This window comes from Tachypleus tridentatus, chromosome 10, assembly GCF_004210375.1.
Source record: "Tachypleus tridentatus isolate NWPU-2018 chromosome 10, ASM421037v1, whole genome shotgun sequence".
Taxonomy (NCBI): Eukaryota; Metazoa; Arthropoda; class Merostomata; order Xiphosura; family Limulidae; genus Tachypleus; species Tachypleus tridentatus.
In genome coordinates, this window is record NC_134834.1 from 60,537,321 (window position 1) to 60,557,803 (window position 20,483).

A 20,483-nucleotide genomic window follows, 5' to 3' on the forward strand; every position below is an offset into this window, starting at 1 on the left:
TAGCTATTAGAAGTACCTTTTCACTTTGGAAAAATGTTAACTTTTTAATTAACTATTTTTTACTAAAGACCAGCTTTATAGAGTCATTATCTGACTTAAACTGTGACTAATATGGATGTAAGGTGGTTTTCATGTTAAGATTAAAAATACATTGTTTCACCTTATAATTTTTCAGATTTCATTTGTATAACCTGTAGAACCTCCTAAATAGATCCAAAAATTTTTCAGTAAAACTTTATTTTTTACACTGTAACAGTATATATGGGTACTGTTTGTTTGAGCAATTTTGTAACCATCACAAGAAATATGAAATTTTTTTTTTCTTTTCAGAATTACTGCAGATTTTATATATCCTTGATAACATTAGGCTTATAACAGTTTCTCTGTTTTAATATAATTTTATAATTATATTACTTTTGATTGTGTCTAACAGAGCTTTAAATTGCTTTGTGAGCACATAACTCAAGTTACAGTAAACAAAGTCTTGAAATTATGTAATATATGAATAGCTTGCATGTATAACTCCTTGTAAAATGTTTTATTTCATTTTTTTAAATTTACATTTTCTAAGAGGTAAGTCTGCTGGTTTATGGTGCTAAAATTTTACTTTTGATACCCATATTGGCAACATTTCAAGAAGCATTTTTTTAATATCCAGTCATTTCTATATTGCATGAGTGTCATCTTTCAAAGGGGTTCAAAATACATTGTTTGCACCTTACAGTGCATTTTGCTCCACCTATGCTTACAAATTGGTTTGGGTAATTGATATCTCTTGTATTTCATACATATTACACTTTTAAATTGAATTGGTGATGTTTCTGGCTATTCATTAATAAAAATCTTACAGCCAGCATGTGACAAATCCAAGTAGATTGCTACAACTTTATTCCATAATGTTTTCTTTCCAGCTAAAATAATTCATTTGCTACCTATTGTTATTATTCAAATGAAATGGAATACATAGGAAGTGAGTTTTATTCTCTGTTAAATGTTTACTTACCAACTGGATCCATTCCTGTATTGTGTAACATATCCAAGTGTTTCTTTCCCATCCAAAATTCCTATTAACAGTTACCTGGTGTCTGTGGTTGAGAAGTTGTTTCACTAAAAATGTCTCATTTTGCAAGAAATTCTATACTTATGTAGCTTATTTCAGCTTGGAAGGGTGGAGAATTTAGAGTAACCTTATGCATGCTCTCCATTGTGTTAAGAACATTCAGAACTTTGAATTGCACAATTGCTGACAGCATGGTTACAATACAGTGATGAGAGGCTTTTAGTATTTCAGTGGTAAAGACCTTCCTGAAATTTATTTCAGTTCTGAAAATGCACAGTTTACTAGTTATAGGTAAACTTAGCCTGTTTTTTACACAATACAATCAAGATAAAAATGGTCTATTTTCCATGTAGATGAACTATGTGCAGCTAGGTGAACATTTGTTTATTTTTCTATGTGAACAAATGCTAAGGGAATATAATCTATTTTTCTTGTTGATGAGTTAAAGGTAAACATGGTATGTTATCTATATGGATGAGTTTCAGATAAAAAGTGGTCTGTTTTCCATAATGTTGAAATAGACAGTAAGATGTTAGAAAACAAATATAAATGTTTACTGCTTTTATTCTGATGCATAGTTTTTTGTACTTGAAAGAAGAAAAAAAGGAATAATGGTTTTTCTACCAATTTGACAAAATAACTGTTGTTAAATATTTACTTGAAAGTAAATGATATTTGATTGTTAATTACAATTTTCAGGGTTACATGCCCAGATACATAACAGATTGGTATGTTTGGTAAAGAAGGTATAACTCATCACATGCATCATAATTAGACAGTACATGTAATAAACTAGCTGATGGATTAATGATCAGGTTTCATGTGATGAATTATCCAGGCTTTTTTTCCAGTTTTGAACTCCTGCCATTAAACAGAATTAGAAAGTCACCATATGTCACTTCATCCTTATGCTAAGTGTGACAAAGTACTTATGGGTATAAAACTGATGTGCTATGTACATAGGGTCTCAAATATTATTTTCTATACAGGCACAAAGATAACTAACCCCTTTTATTTCTAGGATGAAGGATGAATGTAATATTTTTTCATGTGTGAATGTCATTATGTTTATCTTTTATCATTCCACGTCATTTTTATGTTTATAAGATAGTCAACAAAATAGAGTGACATACTTTGACAAATTAAATGTACTGAAAACTGGAACAAGGACTGCATACTTTATGAACCAAATGATCTGTTAAATAACTTTTCAAGTCATTACTTGAAAGCATTTTAATGTTATTATCATATTCTCATCACTGTAATGAGGTTGCATTCAATAGATGGTAGGATAGTGAGTAATGCTTACCTAATTTTTTAAAAAAAATCACAGTTATTTTGAAACCAAACAAAGGTGAACAATTTTAACAAGTGTATTAAATTTAAAAATCTAGGTTCAACAAGAATACACATTACAAATATTTTATTAAAAAAGAAGAAAGATTAGATAGTTTTTGTAGAGGTTGAGAATATCTTATGGATATTTATCAGTTTTTTTTAATCAGCATATTTGCTAATCATATTTCCTGCTTGGCCACTGCTGTTTTTGCAAATCAAAGCTGTTTGAGATGCTGTATGTATTTTAATAAAATTACTTGATCTGACTCTAACAATCATTATTAAAGCATTGATGCATGTCCCTTCACACCCATACAGTATTGCTAAGGAACTTTGTTAAATTTTCTTAACCCCAATCAGCACTGGAATACATTTACCATTGTATAAAGTTTCACATGTAGGCACTTTGCCCAATGATGAATATTTATCCCTAATATCATTGAACAAAAGATTAACGTTTTGTAAGTGATATTAATAAAAGTATAAAGATCTGGTTTAGATAAGCGTAGATTGAAAAAGTCTTAAATGTACACATTGTTAAATAAGATGTGGATACTGTTTTAGTGACTTCAAATGGAAGGTATTTGTAACATGTAATGACTCATTGAGGGTTTAATTTACTAATCTACAGAATGAATTTTAGAATATTTAACAAATAAGCTCAAGAGATGAATGATCTATCAGTTAAACCTGCTTGAATAATACTTTCTTTATCTTTTATCTCATATTGGTTTTTACACTTTGGTTAAAAGATGCACCACATCTTAAGAGTGGACGCTGCTTGAGTTCTTTTATAATTTATAAATTATTGCTTGTTAATTTTGTTAATCAATCAATAACATGCTTTAAGAACTTTGCATGACTTTCAGGGTGATACATGTCCAATGACATTACAGTATATAACAGGTGATTTGATTTCTCACAACTATAAAGAGTTGATCAAAGATTTAAAATACCTGTCCATATATTTTATTCATTCAATCTAGAAAAGGTAGGAAAAGCTTATGTTTTGCTCTGCCACTCTCTAAAAGTAATACTGAGATGTCAAAAGTATCGTTATTGTACAGAAGTTTGAGACAGGTTAAACCACCTTTACTCATGATTAACATAAGAATAAAACAGATAGTGGATAATTTACACATAAACTTACCCCATTATTTCAATGATAAATAACAATCAAACAGTCAAATTTTGTAATGAATATTGTTATTGATTGATTAACAAAATTAACAAGCAATAATTTATAAATTATAAGAGAACTCAAGCAACATCCACTCTAAAGATTTGGTGCATCTTTTAACCAAAGTGTAAAAACCAATTTGAGATAAATGTGGAAATTTATGGCTTGATATTTAGTGTGTAACTTGAAAGTTCAGTCAGCATAACAGTGGTAATCAAAAAAAAAGTTACCTTAATTTATAAATAAAATTTTAATTCCCAGAAGGAATATGAGCAGCAACCTTGACAGAGCTTTACTTTAGTGTTATAATTATTTTAGATAAGTTGTTTTGCTAGGAAATTCATAATGTCGCAATGATTGAGTAACGACAGTTGGATATCATTACTTTCTTACATGTAGTGCACTGTTGTCATCACAGTAGTCATTTACAGTTTCAAAAAATTAACTGACATTATCTCTTAATATTACAGTGTTAATTTCACAACAACAACACTGTAAAATTCATGTGTTGGAATATTTCCTAAACCTTAGTACACATTTTCTGAAAACTTTTGATTGTTTATTACAATGATGGAAACAGTGAGATTTATATTAGATAATAAATTGTTTCAATTGTTTTATGTTACCCTATCAATATCATTTTTTTCACAGACTCGCAGAGATATCTTTATTAAATAGTTTCAGATGACAACTATTTTAATGTGATGGAGTAAACAAAAATATATTTATTTGTTAGAGAATTTCTGAATCAATTTTACGAGTATGAAGGAAGTTTTATTGATTAATGAGAACACGACCAAATAACATTTGATCATCCAACAGAATTTCAATAATACTGGCAGTTATACATTGGCTAGACACTTTATGAAGATTCTACCAAAACCTAATAATGAGTTGAATTATCTGTGATACAATAGTAGTGTGAATTCGGTGTGGTCTAAAAGACATTTTCTGGTGTAATGTATTCTTCATGAAATATGATTTGTAGTTGTTTTATTGATGTTACCAGAAGATTAGGGAGGTAAATCATTCAAGTTCAGCCCAAAAATTGAAATTGGAGACTGAAGATAATAAAAGTCACTGTTATGCTTTTTTGAACCAATTTTGAATGGTACAAAAATGGCTAATGTTATGGTTTCTTATTCTTAGAATACACTTTGTCCATCAGAATGAAATATAGCAATTTGGGGTAGTTGTACTTGTCAGTAACATTCATTTGTATGCAGGGTGTTTTTTTCTGTTATAAAGGAATTGAAAGATCCAATCTCTGAAAATAAAATGTCGCCTATTCTATTGAACTGTGCATCTCAACTTAGGCATTTGGAACAATACAAAGTGCTGAATTTTATTTTGTCCAAGTTTTTACTTAACTGTCAGTACAGAAAATTATGAAAACACAATCTGTATTAGAACACATTATAAACTTTTTTATTCTACAATTTGTGCTTAAACCAACTTTGAAGCTTATTTTGTTGTTTGTGATCAAAGATAGTTTTCAACTTATGGTTGGTAGACAACCATATGGCACATTTTGTAACATCATTTGCATGATGCAGATTCTATTACTTGAATAGCAAACACTTCTGAAGTAATTGGTCAGTTGGGATTTAATCTAATGTCTCCTGCATTTTGCAGACCCAGTGACTTTAACTCTTAGTAAACAGCAGTTACTAACTGCAATTTTTCTTACTGTCAGTTGCATTTAATTTTAATTGCCAAAACTTATAAGTTGATGCAAGGTCGTAACTTGGACACATTTTGTAATAACACATCCTACCATTTCAGAGTCTGAGAGTTATTCATTCTTTTGTACTGCCTCAGATTTGTCTATGATATATTTACATATCTGCATTTATAGGGTTCAAACAGTCACTTGATACATCGTATGAACAGTTTATTGTTGTCGAGGGTTCCCTATAAAGTGGCCAGTTCATTGTAGTGGTTATGACACTTAGGTCTCAAATCAGAAACAATGCTGTTATTTCAGCTAAAAGCATATTGGCTCCTTAAATCATTGATTTTGTACCTCTGTTTATAAGACATACACTGCTGGCCAAAATCTTAAGGCCAACAAACATAAAGAAAAAATATGCATTTTGCGTTGTTAGACTCGACCACTTATTTGAGTAGAGCTTCGAAAGATGAAAATAAAAATAAAAAACCTTTTAGCATTTAATAGGAAAAATGTGAACACTATGAAGTTAACCTAAATACTAGCTGGTCAAAAGTTTAAAACCATACCAAAAAGAAGTCCTAAACATGGTAGGAAATGCCCAACAAAAGGTCTCAGTAGTGAGTTGCACAGCCCTCATTGTGAATAACTTCAAACATTCACTTTGGCATGGTCAATATAAATGTTTGCAGAAGGCTGACTGGAATGTTACTCCTACTAGTGAAGATGGCTTCACAAAGATCATGCACTGTTTGGAATTGATGACCATTTCTATAGACTTCCCTTGCCATCCACCCCCAAACACTTTCAATGGGGTTCAGTTTGGGCGAACATGCTGGATGGTTCAAAAGAATCACGTTATTCACCATGAAAAAGTCCTTTGTCCTGCGGGCATTGTGGATTGCAGCATTGTCCTGCTGAAAGATCCAGTCATTTCCACACAAGCAAGGGCCTTCAGTCAATAAGGATGCTCTCTCCAACATGCCAATGTAGCCAGCTGAGCTTTGACACCCCTGTATAACCTGAAGCTTCATTGTTCAATGGAAGAAGAAGGCACCCCAGTTCATGATGGAACCTCCTCCACTGTATCGTGTAGAAAATGTCTCCGGTGGTATAGCCTTATCGTGCCAGTAACATTGGAAGCCATCTGGACCATCCAGGTTAAATTTTTATCATCAGAGAACAAAACCTTCATCCACTTTTCTATGTCCCATGTTTGGTACTTCTCAGCAAAGTTTAACCAAGCTCTTTCGTGGTGTGGAAGGAGGCATGGCCTTTGAAGACATGTATGGTTTTAAAGCCTTTCTGTCATAGATGTCTTCTTATTGTTCTTGAGCTGCATTCTGCATCAGGCTTTTAATCTGGTTAGACGATCTGCTTGTGTCTTGCCGGACAACCTGTTGAATCCTCCTGCTCAATGCTGGCGAAATTTTCTTGGGCCAACCACTTGAAATTCTGGTTCCGTATCCCTCAGGGTCTTTTAATAAATTTGCAACAGTAGTTTTACTCTGCCCAATCTCACCAACAATGACACGTTGAGAGAAACCTTGCATTTGCAGCTCGACAATTCTGCCACATTCAAACTCTGTAAATGCCTTTGCTATGTTTTTACCCAGTGTAACACAGGAGATGTTGACAGTGCTAATGCTTGAACACAAATGACTAAATTTTGTTACGTGTTTTCTGATTAATGCTTCATTTCAGTATGATCTTAAACTTTTGACCAGCTAGTATTTAGGCTAATTCCATAGTGTTCACATTTTTCTTATTAAATGCTAAAAAAGTTTTTTATTTTTATTTTCCCTTTTCTTATTTGCATCTTTTGAAGCTCTACTCAAATAAGTGGTTGAATCTAACAATGCAAAAATGCATATTTTTTCTTTATGTTCATTGGCCATAAAATTTTGGCCAGCAGTATATTTCATAACACCAAAGCTATGGTGCAACAGTGTAACTGTTGAATCTTTTGTGGCCCAGATGGTACTATTTCTGTTATTCAAAGTTGTAACCTCTTTTAGAGCTTTTATATCTAGACTCAAAATATAGTATTATTATATTTTAAGTGGCTGAAATTTTCCTACATAGATACAATTTTATATATGTTAGCAAATGCCCAACTTTGAAGCTGTGATGTCTTGTTTATACCATACACCATGTTTACTCATTTGTTTATAGGCCTGGCATGGCCAGGTGGTAAGGGCACTTGACTTGTAATCTGAGGGTCAGGGGTTCAAATCCTCATCACACCAAACATGCTCATCCTTCCAGCTGTGGGGGCATTATAATGTGATGGTCGATCCCACTATTTGTTGTTAAAAGAGTAGCCAAAGAACTAGCTGCCTTCCTTCTAGTCTTATACTGCTAAATTAGGGACAGCTAGCAAAGAGAATCCTTGCATAGCTTTGTGTGAAATTCAAAACAAACAAGCAAACAAACATTTCTTTACTTGCCATTTTTAAGTAGATTAGTTAAGTCATAAAAATGTCAAGTGCATCAAAACAAAATTTAAAAAAAGGGAGAGAAAGATAGTGTACTGGTATTAATAAATGAAAGCCAACACTTAATAAACTATGAGTAATCAGCTTAAGAAAGTGTTTACCAAATAAATCACGTCGTTGAATAAACATATAGTGTAGTATTTTTTATTTAGCTAATGAAATAACTTGTTTGTTTGTTTGTTTTGGAATTTCGCACAAAGCTACTCGAGGGCTATCTGTGCTAGCCGTCCCTAATTTAGCAGTGTAAGACTAGAGGGAAGGCAGCTAGTCATCACCACCCACCGCCAACTCTTGGGCTACTCTTTTACCAACGAATAGTGGGATTGACCGTCACATTATACACCCCCACGGCTGGGAGGGCGAGCATGTTTAGCGCGACGGGGGCGCGAACCCGCGACCCTCGGATTACGAGTCGCACGCCTTACGCGCTAGGCCATGCCGGGCCAAAAAATAATTTGTACATAAGACAGAGCAACTTATTAGAGCCTATAAGCTCTTATCATTGTCCTAGAAGTAAATCTGTCAGTTATCGGATTAAAACTCACATAGTTTGTCTTTACTTTTAGATATTCTGTATTTTGTTAAACTTCGTGTATCTAGCTTCTTTTTTACCCCTAGTGAGTCACCAGTAAGTTTACAGACTTAAAAAGCAAGAACACCTTTTCTGAGCAGCTCTCCAATTTACAGCTTACGGCATTCTTTACGTGACTTCGGATAGAGTCACTAGTACATGTTTCTAAACATTATGTGATCTATTTTGTTTAAAATAGTTGTAACTTAAGAACGCAATCTGTGAAACGAAGATTAATTCAGTAAAAATAACAGTAAAGTACATTCAACTTTCATTGTAATTGTACGTCTAAACAGTTACGTCAAAATTATAAATAACTCCAACAATTACACCTTTAAACATTCCTGTTGAAACATGTTTGCTAATGTTGGTTTTATATGCAAGTATAGCTCCAAGGTAAATCCAAAATTCTGATGTCCATGAACAAGAAGACAGTGGTTAAAGGTGATGGTAATTTAATTTGTTTTAATTTTTTATACATACATACATATATTTATTTATTTAAATAGAGAACATGAACAGTTCTTTAAAATACATGATAACAACGTTACCGACTACCACCATTAAATGACGGCATGTTTCAGAAGCTTTACTCGGCGAAAAAGTACGTTGATCAATATATAACGGTCACTTGTTGTACGTAGAATTGTACGCGGACTTTTCCCTACTTTAAAGTACTTTTATCTGCGATCTTTCGACCTTCATCGGGCTACAATGTACTTGTGTAATTCTACGTATTTACCTTTGGGCCTGGCATGGTCAGGTGGTTAAAACACTCGACTCGTAATTTGAGGGTCGCGAGTTCGAATCTCCGTCACACTAAACATGCTCGCTCTTTCAGTCGTGTGGGCGTTATTATGTTACGGTCAATTCCACTATACCTTGGTAAAAGAGTAGTCCAAGAGTTGGCAATGGGTGGTGATGACAAGCTGCCTTTCTTCTAGTCTTACACTGCTAAATTAGGGACGGCTAGCGCAGATAGCCTTCGTGTAGCTTTGCGCAAAATTCAAACCAAACAAACGAAATCAAGTTACCTTCGTTGTGAGCCTTAAAAAACAACTGGTACTTGTTATTAAAGTTAATCATTCTGATATATCCCTGCCTGTAGCTCAGTGTTATTACTGAAGATTAATACCACCCAAATCCGGATTTCTGTACAGTGGCCACATCATTTTTAGCTTTGTGCCTGATAAATAAACTTGTTAATATGAAATCCTTTAGTGTTCTTTCATTGTTTACCAAAGGTCTGGAAAATGTTCTGTTAATTGGTTTTAGGATAAATTATTTTAAGTTTCTGTTTCTCCAGTTGAAATTGATGGCATCATTAATTATATTGAAAATGCCATTTATTTTTATTATTTGTTTTCTAAATTTAATGATAAGTACAATGAGCAGAATATTAGATTAACCATTGGTTCTCCAGTTTCTTCCGTCCTCTATCTATGCATTTGGATAGTTTTGAACATACCGTGATTTTGTTTTTCCAATTGTGATCCAAAGTCTTCACTAGTATCTTTTTCGCATGTGTTTATAGTCGATGGTGACTGTTTAAGTAAGACCTTCAAGTTACAAGACCCATATTAAGATTATCAGAACCCTAACATTTGACCATCCCTGACCTTTGCGTTGACGAAACAAAACTGAAATATTTTTGGATTGCACGTGTTTGATCGAGTTTCATGAAGTGGATTATTGGAAAAGATAACCTGTTCACTCTATTCGTTGCAGTCGAGGGGGAGGCTCATTTGAATTATATTAAAATTAACCAATTTTTTCGTATGCAGACTATTATATATATTAAATAAGCACATTTGAACAAATTACTGTGACAGTAGAAACATGACTTGTGTATTTTAATAACGTATTGCTGCTCGCACAATACATTTCTTTGGTATCATATTTCAGAAATGATACATCACTTTTAATAAGTAAACGAAATCCGTAGCATCTTTTGCAAATCATATACTGCAGTTATTAATGACTTTCTCTTGCTTAAAGCATAATGATCAAAATAATCAATTACACATGTAACAGAAATTATATGTGATTAACACGTTTATTCCCACCTATTTTCTTATTCTTACCCATATTTTGAAGTCTTCAATTTCCACATAATTTTACAACTTATGTATCAACGTAATGACCCCACGACTTTGAAGACTGACAAACAAAGACATAAAATATAAAAGTTTCGTAGGTTGGACCTCAGCCCAGATTTATCAAGGTGTAAATACTAAATTCGGATTTTACAATTATTAAAACGTCAAATCTTTATGTTGTAAAACAAATGTGAAGAACTTAGTACGTTATTTCTCACAATGTGTTATAATTATTAGGCCACACTTTATTCATAATATTCATTAGTATATTATTTTTAATAATTCTTTATTCAAGTAACCAATGTTAAGTCATGACATTTTCAAGAATAGCCTTGAGATCAGTGCCTGAGAGAACGTTTCGCTTATCAAATACTTTTCGTACGTAACAAAAAACAAATTCCAGAAAAAAATCCTTTAACTGTTCGACATATGAAACTTAAGTTGAATGAGGTCATTACATAAAAATAATTATACATATTCTAGAATGCAAAGTCCTTCGCTTTACTCGTATTTTCGTAGATATTTGGCATGTGATGAGCACGTGATAGGCTTCAGAGAACCCTCTGATTTTAAAGAACTTCTTTATGTTTGAGTACTAGGAAGTTGCCGTAAGATTTGCAACGTAATCTTTCTGATGTATTTTATTATTTTCTTTTTTTAATTAAGCAAAAGTTGAAAGAACGTTCATCTGTGCAATAGCTAAAATGCTTGATATTACAGACCGTGTGAACTTTTTTGATTATATGGAGATTTGAACGTATCAAATCCGTGTGTGGATTTATTCCTTTTTATATTTATTGTTTAATGGGAGTTATTTTGATATGTTATAATCGTATATATAATTATTATAGAACCGTGCAGCCACTTCCTCATTTTAGTTGATCATACTGAATAGAATTTAGGGATGTGTGAAAATTTCTCTTTGAACACAAAAGGGCTTCGTATTCCCGTCATACCAAACGTGGCTCGCCCTTTCAGCCGTGGGGCGTTTTAATGTGACAGTCAATCCCACTATTCTTTGGTAAAAGAGTAGCTCAAGAGTTGGAAGTGGGTGGTGATGACTAGCTGCCTTCTCTCTAGTCTTATACTGCAAAATTAGGGACGGTTAGCGCATATAGCCCTCGTGTAGATTTGCGTGAAATTCAAATCAAAACAAATCCTTTGAATACAAAGTCCGTATGCAAAGCCATGACTGGGGCTAGTGAAGGGAGTACGCTATAAAACATAAAGTATGTCTGTAAAGCAGTGACTCGTTGATGGCGTCTGAAGTAGTGAGACCACTGTATGCATCATAAAATCTGTATGCACGGCCATGACTTGTTAATGATGTTTGAAATTATGAGACTACTTTATATAACATAAATTCTATATGTAAAGCCATGTTGTTGTTGCTTTTTTATAATGGCTTGAATTTTTGACTAGATTATATAACATAAAGTGTGTGTGTACATTAGTGACTGATAATGGTATCTGGAGTAATGAAAATGTACTTTATGTAACATAAAATGTGAGTAAAGACATGACGTGTTGATAATGGCTAAAGTTGTGTGATTACTTTACTTTTATAACATAAAATGTAAGTGTACAACCAGGGCTGGTGGTGTATGGAGTATTGAAAGAGCATTTTATATAACGTAAAATGTGTGTGCAAAGTCGTGGTTTAGGGATGATAACTAGAATTATGTGCCCACGCTTTTTTTTCAGCAGTAGGACACTAACCGTGAACCTTTTAATTCCCAGGATGAGCTCGCTTATCACTAGGCTATGCCCATCCAATGTTGATCAAAACTCTTGGTATTTTTGTATAGCAGTAATATTATGGAAAATGTGGCATCATAAAATGAAAATGTTTTTATTTACATGACATTTACAAATTTAACCTTTTTTTTTTTTAAGTATTGTAGCAACATTCTACTTTACCTTAAGCCTTTGAAATCATTACACAGGTTAGTGAGTTCCATTCAGTTTCATAATTTCTGCAATTGCTGTTAGCCTAAAGTTGAAAATACTGTAATAATGAAAAATTCTAACTAAACCACCGAGTGACGCTAAAGTAGGGTTTCAAAGTTGAAGCTATGATTAAGAAAATGGGTGTGGGTGTAAAATTTGGAAAATCTCGATAACTAACACTCACAGTAATTGATGTGAAAATGAACTATTTTAGTCCTCAAGTGACGCCACAGATTTTAATAGTTCTCAAACATCCGACATTATCTGAATTATCTTGGGCGAAGAAATACGCGAAATCTTTCATTTAAATTGAAAATGAAGCAGTAAAACATGTAATGTGGAAAACAGGCTTTGCTTAAGTTGGTGGTTAAAGCGCTCTTATCGTAAATTGTGGTTTCTGGGATCGAAACCCTCACTGAACATTTTTTTTCTCGCTTTCCCAGATCTGGTTCAAGGAACTAGGGTCGGTCACGAATATTAAAGTTCCCTTTACCATCACTCATGACTTGAGAGTTGTAAGTAAAAAAAAAACTTCATGAAAAAAAGGACTCGGACATTGATGTCTGTTTTCCAAGGAACGCAGACACAAATCAAGTACTTTGATTAGTGGGGCTGTTAAAACATGATGATTAGTCCTGATATTCGCTGATAAAGAGTGGCATAAAAGGTGGCTGTGAGTGGTGTTGACCAATTGCCTTCTCTTCAGTGTATCGCGTCAAAATGAGGGACGGTTAGTGTAAATAACTCTCGAACAGCAATACTCGAAATTCAACAATCCAAATTTGGAAAACCAATGCCGCGGGGATAATTTCAGCCGAGCTTTTATGAAATAGAATAGTGTTGTTATAAATGTAATTCTTCGATAATTTTTGCCCTTCTAAGAGACCATTAATCTCAGAATGTCTGATTTTAATAATAAAAATTAATGAAGTTATATTTCTAAAATATAGTACACTACTAGTGCAGTGGCGTAATTACAAATGATGATTGATGATGTGCCAGTCTCGGCCATTTAACTTTAAAATGAGCATTTTAATTAGAGCAACACGAATAGATCCGAGCATGCTAGTTTTACAGAAATATAGGGCTATAAAGCTATTCACGCCAAATACTGGATATAGTACCTGTACATCTTGCACTTGTTTTTCTGGTCCACAAACTTTTCTCTAGATTTGGCAAGGCTCGGCATGGCCAGGTGGTTAGGACGTACAACTCTCAATCTAAGGGTTGCGGGTTCGAATCCCCGTTAAAACAAACATGCTCATCCTTTTTGCTGCATGGGCGTTATAATGTGACGGTCAATCTCGCTATTTGCTGGTAAAAGAGTAGCCCAAGAATTAGCGGTGGGTGGTGGTAACAAGCTGTCTCACTTCTAGTCTTTCGCTGCTAAATGAGGGACGGTTAGCGCAGATAGCCCTCGCGTAGCTCTGCAACTTCTAATTTTAAGTGTACGATTTTGTTATTACCATAATGAATATTATGAAGGATTAATGAGACGTGTGTTTTTTATCAGTCAGCATTTTTTCCATAATTACAATAGAAATTAGTGCAGAGGTAGAAAGTAGAAATGACATGGAAACATTAAATTACATTTTTTTCAAAATAAGATAGATAACGCGCAAATCGAATTTTTAGTGTTATATATGTTAATGTGCGTGCTAAGTGTATTTACTTAACTTACAATATGTAGGTTTAATTTTGTGATAACCGATTTTCGATGATAATCGTTATTGATTCTTATTTTACAGTACACTCTCGGACCCATCCTGTATTTCATAGTGAACCAGCAGCTGCAACATTCTCTCATCCTTCTACGAATGATGTTTCCTTATTGACAATCAATTCAACAGGACGGTGTGTCCTTAGGTTCAGTGACTATCAGCGGTCAGCCATGTCTTCAGTATTAAAGGTTGTGGCTAACCAACAGAGGTCACTTTATATTGGACTTGTATGTTTATTATAACTGTAAATCTTGTCCGTTTGATATGGAAATAGTTTCACAGATATGTAACTTCAAACAAAGTAATATCTTAATCTGTTTCACACGAGCACGTGATTAACATGTGATTTAGTACATGTGTGATTTTGAGCAACAGCTCATTCCGTAGGTGCACGTGTACTGAATCAAACAAATGAAAAATAAGTTAGTTTAACAGTTGCTTTGTGTGGGTTGTTTGTGCCATATGTTAATTTGAATCCATGCAAAATCTATGAAACACTCGGACTCAGCCTACTTCTTATCATAACATCAGTATTGATTTTACAATGTGAAATAGCGAGTCGAGTTGTATTATTGTACGTAATGTTTGAAATTCATTATTGTGTACTGTTACACAAACGACTATTGTACGTACACTCATCCATTGTTCCAATAATGTGTGATTTTTGCATCAACCTAGAATGTGTTTTCAATAATTTGTTCAACTTTGTATTAAGTGATGTATTTGGACTATCAACATGTTTGTTTTTCTAGTTTATGTAATTCAGAAGCTTTCGGCTCATTTACGTAAGCCATATCATTAAAGTCTTACCAACCACAGCGCGTAGAAAATGCAGCAACGAATACGTATAATCTTGAACATTTGCAGCTTCAACAGACTTTTATTAACAATAATTATCCAAAACAATTAATAAAAAGAACCGTCAAAAAACTTCATTGAGGAAAACCCCATAAAACAGAAAAATCGACTTGGAGAGAAAAAATTATATTTAACACTAAAACTGTGTTACAAAGCCTAAATAGCCAACACAATATCTTAACTAAGGCAAGTTCACAACATCCGACTTTGACTCTCATGTGCAAAAAAAGAATAAACTGGAGAGACTGGACACGTTATTGACGTTTAGGATGAAAGAACATCAAAGAGACATCGCACATCCTTCTGTAGATACTTCAGCAATTGCATTACACTCTACAGAGGAAAATCACAACGTTGAATTCAAGAATGTAAAAATATTTGCCAAAGACTGTAATACCAAAGAGATATAAATTAAAACATGGGAGTAGTAGCCCATAACTGTGGTCTTCATTATACTTCCAATAAAGAAATAAAACCATGTGTTAACTGTAGTGGTGTTCTAATAACCCCTTTTTGTTGTTATTGATATTTATTTTTACTGTTGGTTATATCTTTCTGGCATTATGTTAACAAACCACAATAATAACAATATGACTTTCTATGTTCCTATATCTTGTAACATTATTTTATTTCAACTTATTTAGGCTTCTAGCTTATTGTTGTAAAGAAAATTGGGACACGATTTTCTTCGTTGCCAGGCAGCACGTGATTCGAATTGTTCCATTAGATCTGTTGTTTACCAAATATTTCGCACCTGTAGAAGGCTTAATAATTGAGCTGAAAACTTGTGTATTAAACAAAACACTAAACAACTTGGTGATAGTCCAAATAAATTGTATGAATATGAGTATTCACGTTAGAAGTCTGAAAGTTAGTTTGTTCAACTGTTTACAATAACATGACACAACACTAACTTAAGAATGCTGTTTGTTTAACTATACAATTAAAGCGGTATTAGTTAATTGCCACAGCGAACTATATAAACACTGCCGAATGTATTTTATCATTCCTAACCGTTCCTTTCTGTGTTTCGCCTCTGCTGCTACACGTTTACATTCCTTTAGTTAAATGGAAACGGTTATGTGTTAATTTTCTTGTGTTCATTTAAATTTGTAGCGGAAAGTTTCTAGTTTGGGAATTTCAATAGTGATTTTAATAATTGTAGTAATTTTAGAATAACTGAGAATGCATTCTATAATTTTATAGTGTGTTTTACAGTATAAATACTGTATGTATGACATGAAAAATATTGTATGCCTTAAAACAACATTACAGTTGACGCGTGATTTTTATTGTCAGAAAATAAACTTCTTCAGGGTTTTGTGTGTCCCAGTTATTTTTTGTAAGTGCAGATTGAGAATTGTGGAAATTATGCATGGTACCCATTATGATGACCTGGTTTTTAGGGCGATCGACTAAAAATATGCGGGCAATGGGATCAATATCCATCACTAAACATGCTCGTCCTTTCAACCTTGAGAGTCGTTGTAACGTCGATCAATCGCACTATCCATTGGTAAAGTGTAGCCCAAGAATTGTAGGTGGACGGTGTTGAAGAGTACCTTTCCCCTTCAAGATTGGGAACAGTTGGCATAGAGAGTCCTCGACTAGCTTTGCGTGAAATCTAATAGACAAACGAGTCCTATTTAGATTATAGCTTTGAGTTTTATTGGAATAGCAGAACATAAATACAAGCCGTTTAAATGCGTTAATCTAATTTTAAGTAGCTAGAAACAACATGTAGTAACGTCGTATTCTAATGCTGGTTTCTTTACCATGACGTATTTGTTTGTTTTTAATAATAGGTAAAAATAATAATGAAAGTTTTAGGCCATTCGAGGAAAACGTTTATTTCTTCAAGTTCCCTGTTTAGTTTAACGAAGGTTTACCAATTTACTCAATTTCGTAAATAAACTACGTCTAACAAATTCCTCTTATTGCTAATTTCGATCGTTGTTTCTTCGTCATAAAACGAAGTCAATATTCTTAGCACTAAACCTGCTAACTAGATGCGAGTAACAAATAAATTCACCAAATCATCTATTGATTATTTATTAACGGATATATGGCTATTGTCCATATGAATAAACCATCTGGTCCTACAAACATCAGTAAATTTCTCGAAGAACCCCCCGAGTTCGTGTTTTGTGCTTAGTTCAGGTCAGTCGTTCTAGCTTGTAGCTGAATGTCTATAGTTATCGACCAGCAGTAGTACTCAGTTCACTGTTCGAACTAGTACAATCTGCTTTCTAGACGGAAAACAGTGTGCTTCATGCATTGATTACATAACTACAGTAGAGGGTGAAAACTCACTAGACTGTTTGTAGTATATGGCATACTATGGCTTGCACATTAGTGGAATGACATTCTTTCATTGTGCATGAATAGATTCCATTATTCTCTTGTCCAGTCTGCAAGCACTGGATGGTTTTGTTGCAGAACTGCAGTTTAACTGTAGCAAGGCAAAACTATCCTTCAGTTAAAGTAAATCAAATGCTTAAATCCATATTGGAGGCAACTTCATCCTGTCAATACACAATGTTACGAAGACAAAGTTAGAGATATGCCTCTCCATTCATGTCTAGTTTGTCGCCATTCACCTGAACGAAGTATGTGGTTACTTGGTGAAGTCGTTGCTTAGCACAAAATCTGGTTGCTCCATTTTTCAGTAAAACCTCAACCTTGTATCCATGTGTCATCTTGTACCATCTAACAGTAGCCAACATAACTTAAGATGCGAGGTGACTGCTGCATTCACTCAATTTGCCATCTTCATGTGTTTGTGTTAAAATATACTATCTTTTTTTAATAACAAAAAAGCAGGAAGTGGAAAATATATTAAAACCTTATACAGTGTCCTAAATTTCCTTATGAAAGATGGTAGATAGTAATTTTCTAACAATGTTCAATGAAATACGTTTGTTAGGGCCATTACATTCAAACCAAGGCTGTACTTAGTCAACAGTATATTATTTTAATATGCAACTGTGAAAGTTACAAGACATTCAGTTGATTTAAACTTGTGACTGAATGACAACTGCATTCTGACGTTGTTTGGTATTACGTAGTTAGTGTGATACCAATAAAAATTGATCACCTTTTGGGAAGTGTATGTAATAGCCCTTCCTGGCACCAAATATTTGGATCGCAAAGATGGATTCAAATTGGAAGGGTTAGGATTTCCAGAATGGGAATATCTTTTGTATTTAATAAAATTGAAAAACAGGAGTATGTATCAACTTGGGTATCCAGAATCTTCCAGAAAAAGATCCGTGATAAATGACACACCAGCCATTGTAAGTAACATGTGGTATCTTGTAATAGGTGAGAATCCATAATCACGAAGTCAATAGTGCACAACATAATCAAAAAGGGACCTCTATCTGGGAATGTGGCACTTATTGATTGACTGGGAGACAACACAATACTATATAGTGGTGCGAAAGGTTAAAACAGGTGACCCTCTTCAAATAGCTTTCGGAGAAATAAGTAATGCAGCATAAATTGTCCTTCTTTGCGTGCACAGTGTGTACAAATGTTTCCATTTCCATAACGTATATTAAACTGTTGCATACCTGAAGCAGCTAGGAAATGACACAGAAACGGGTGCTAGAAAAATCATTACCCTTAAGCACTAGACAACTAATGGAATGCTGAAGGTGACAGTACACCATATATCAGCTGTAGTACGCCACATAATACAGCTTGCTCATTAAAGGTGATGACCTTACCCTTTCAAAGCACAGGAAGTAGACTATTGTTCTCGAGTACATTATGGTTAGTATGGCGAGATGGTTAAAACGCTTGATTTGCAGTTTATGTATGTGTACATGTGCCATCTGTTTATGTACTGTGTAGAGTTACCAACTATATACATTTAGTACGTATCGTCAAGTTTCATTTCCAATGTAGAATTAGTTCATACTTGATTTTGTTAGATGCAATCGGGGGTGAAGTTCTGCCTGTACTCAAGTACACAATACTTGAACTAACTTTAGTGCCTGTTCTCAGTAATGATACGTACTTGGTCTGCTTTTTGTCCAACTCGAATGCTTTCCACTGCACTGTCAGTAATCAAAGAGGTCACAAGTCACAGATTCTAAAAAAAATATTTAATGTCAAGACCATTATTTTAAGGGGCTGGATTCGTAATCTGAAGGTCGTGGGTTCGAATTTCCATTATACCAAAAATGCTTGCCTTTTCAGCCATGGGGTGTTAAAATGTGCGGCCAATCCTACTATTCGTTTGTAGAAGAGTTGCAGGTGGATGGATGGTGATGACTAGATGCTTTCCCTCTCAGTCTTACACTACTAAATTAAGAACGGCTAGAAACAAATAACCCTCGTGCAGCTTTTCGTGAAATTCAAAACAAACATTTAATGTTCTTCCATTGAACCAATAAATGACCTGAAAACATTATATCTTCTTGGCAACAAAATCAACAGTTTACTTCTATGGATGAGTTAAAAATAGCTTTTGTATCTATTTTGTCTCAAAACCACCTGATTTGTTATAAGTACGCCATTGAAAAGTTTTGAGACGTTGTCAGGGTGTTATTGGAAGTGATGAAAAAAACATAATTGATCAAAGTTGTTATTTGAGTTCTTTTTTCTCCTTTTAAATCTTAGTGTTACAAACTATATTACTTATGGGATGACCTGATATTAACATAAACATGGAAAATAAAATGCTAAACTTAGAAATATTCCCTTGTTGGCTTTAACACGACTATGTCTATGGTGTAACATTAAAGCTGTTTGCAACTTCTGTTAGAGTGTATTTGGAATTAATCGCTTATGATCCGTAAAAATTTAAAAAAAGGAAACCTGTATAATAAAATTCGTTTATAGGATTTGTGGAATATCTAAAAGGTATCAGCTGAATAATTTTATTGATGAGAAAAAAGATATTAATTATCTAACAGCAATGAAGAAGCATTACGATATAAAAATGCTATATGAATAAATATGAGCGTACTTTAGAAATGTAAATAGTAAAACAATAAAAAGCTCATGTAAGCTCAATGAAAACAGAGTAAATATTACCTTGTTCATGTAAATGTCCATAGGTCCTTAGCGGCACATGGTACGTACGTCTATGGACTTACAACGCTAGAAACCGGCTTTTCTTAACAGTGATGGGCAGAGCACAGATAGTGCAAATCAGAACGGCAGATATTGGTATTAACACTTTTATTCATAAACAGAGAACAATGTTTCGACCTTCCTAGCTCATCTTTAGGTTAACAAAGAGAATTTGCAACTGACCGTTCCCGGACACATGTCTTAGGGACGAGAACATAGACGGGTACGAGATTGTAGGGGAGTTGCAGTTGGATGTTAGGTTATTAATTGGTATAGGTATAAAGGTGTTCCTTTATATTGGTTTTAATTTTGGTTTTAGTTGTTGTATAAGTAGCGCTCTTTTGATTTTGCGTTTGTTTATATTTGTTTTCCTACTTAGCATCTGGGTGTTTTTTATGGTTATGTTGCGTTTACTTGATTTGCAGTGTTCAAAAACGTGTAAAGGTGGTTT

The 20,483-nt window shown here is 33.8% G+C and overlaps 1 pseudogene across 1 annotated transcript in view; it reads left to right on the top strand.

Moving 5' to 3' along the window:
* LOC143229390 (uncharacterized) overlaps positions 1-16,268 on the top strand; it is a 53,762-nt pseudogene extending 37,494 nt beyond the window's left edge. The window contains exon 6 of the transcript XR_013015845.1: positions 14,117-16,268. The product of XR_013015845.1 is annotated as an uncharacterized LOC143229390 (transcript). The remainder of the gene's footprint in view (positions 1-14,116) is intronic.
* The last annotated feature ends 4,215 nt before the right edge of the window (positions 16,269-20,483 follow it).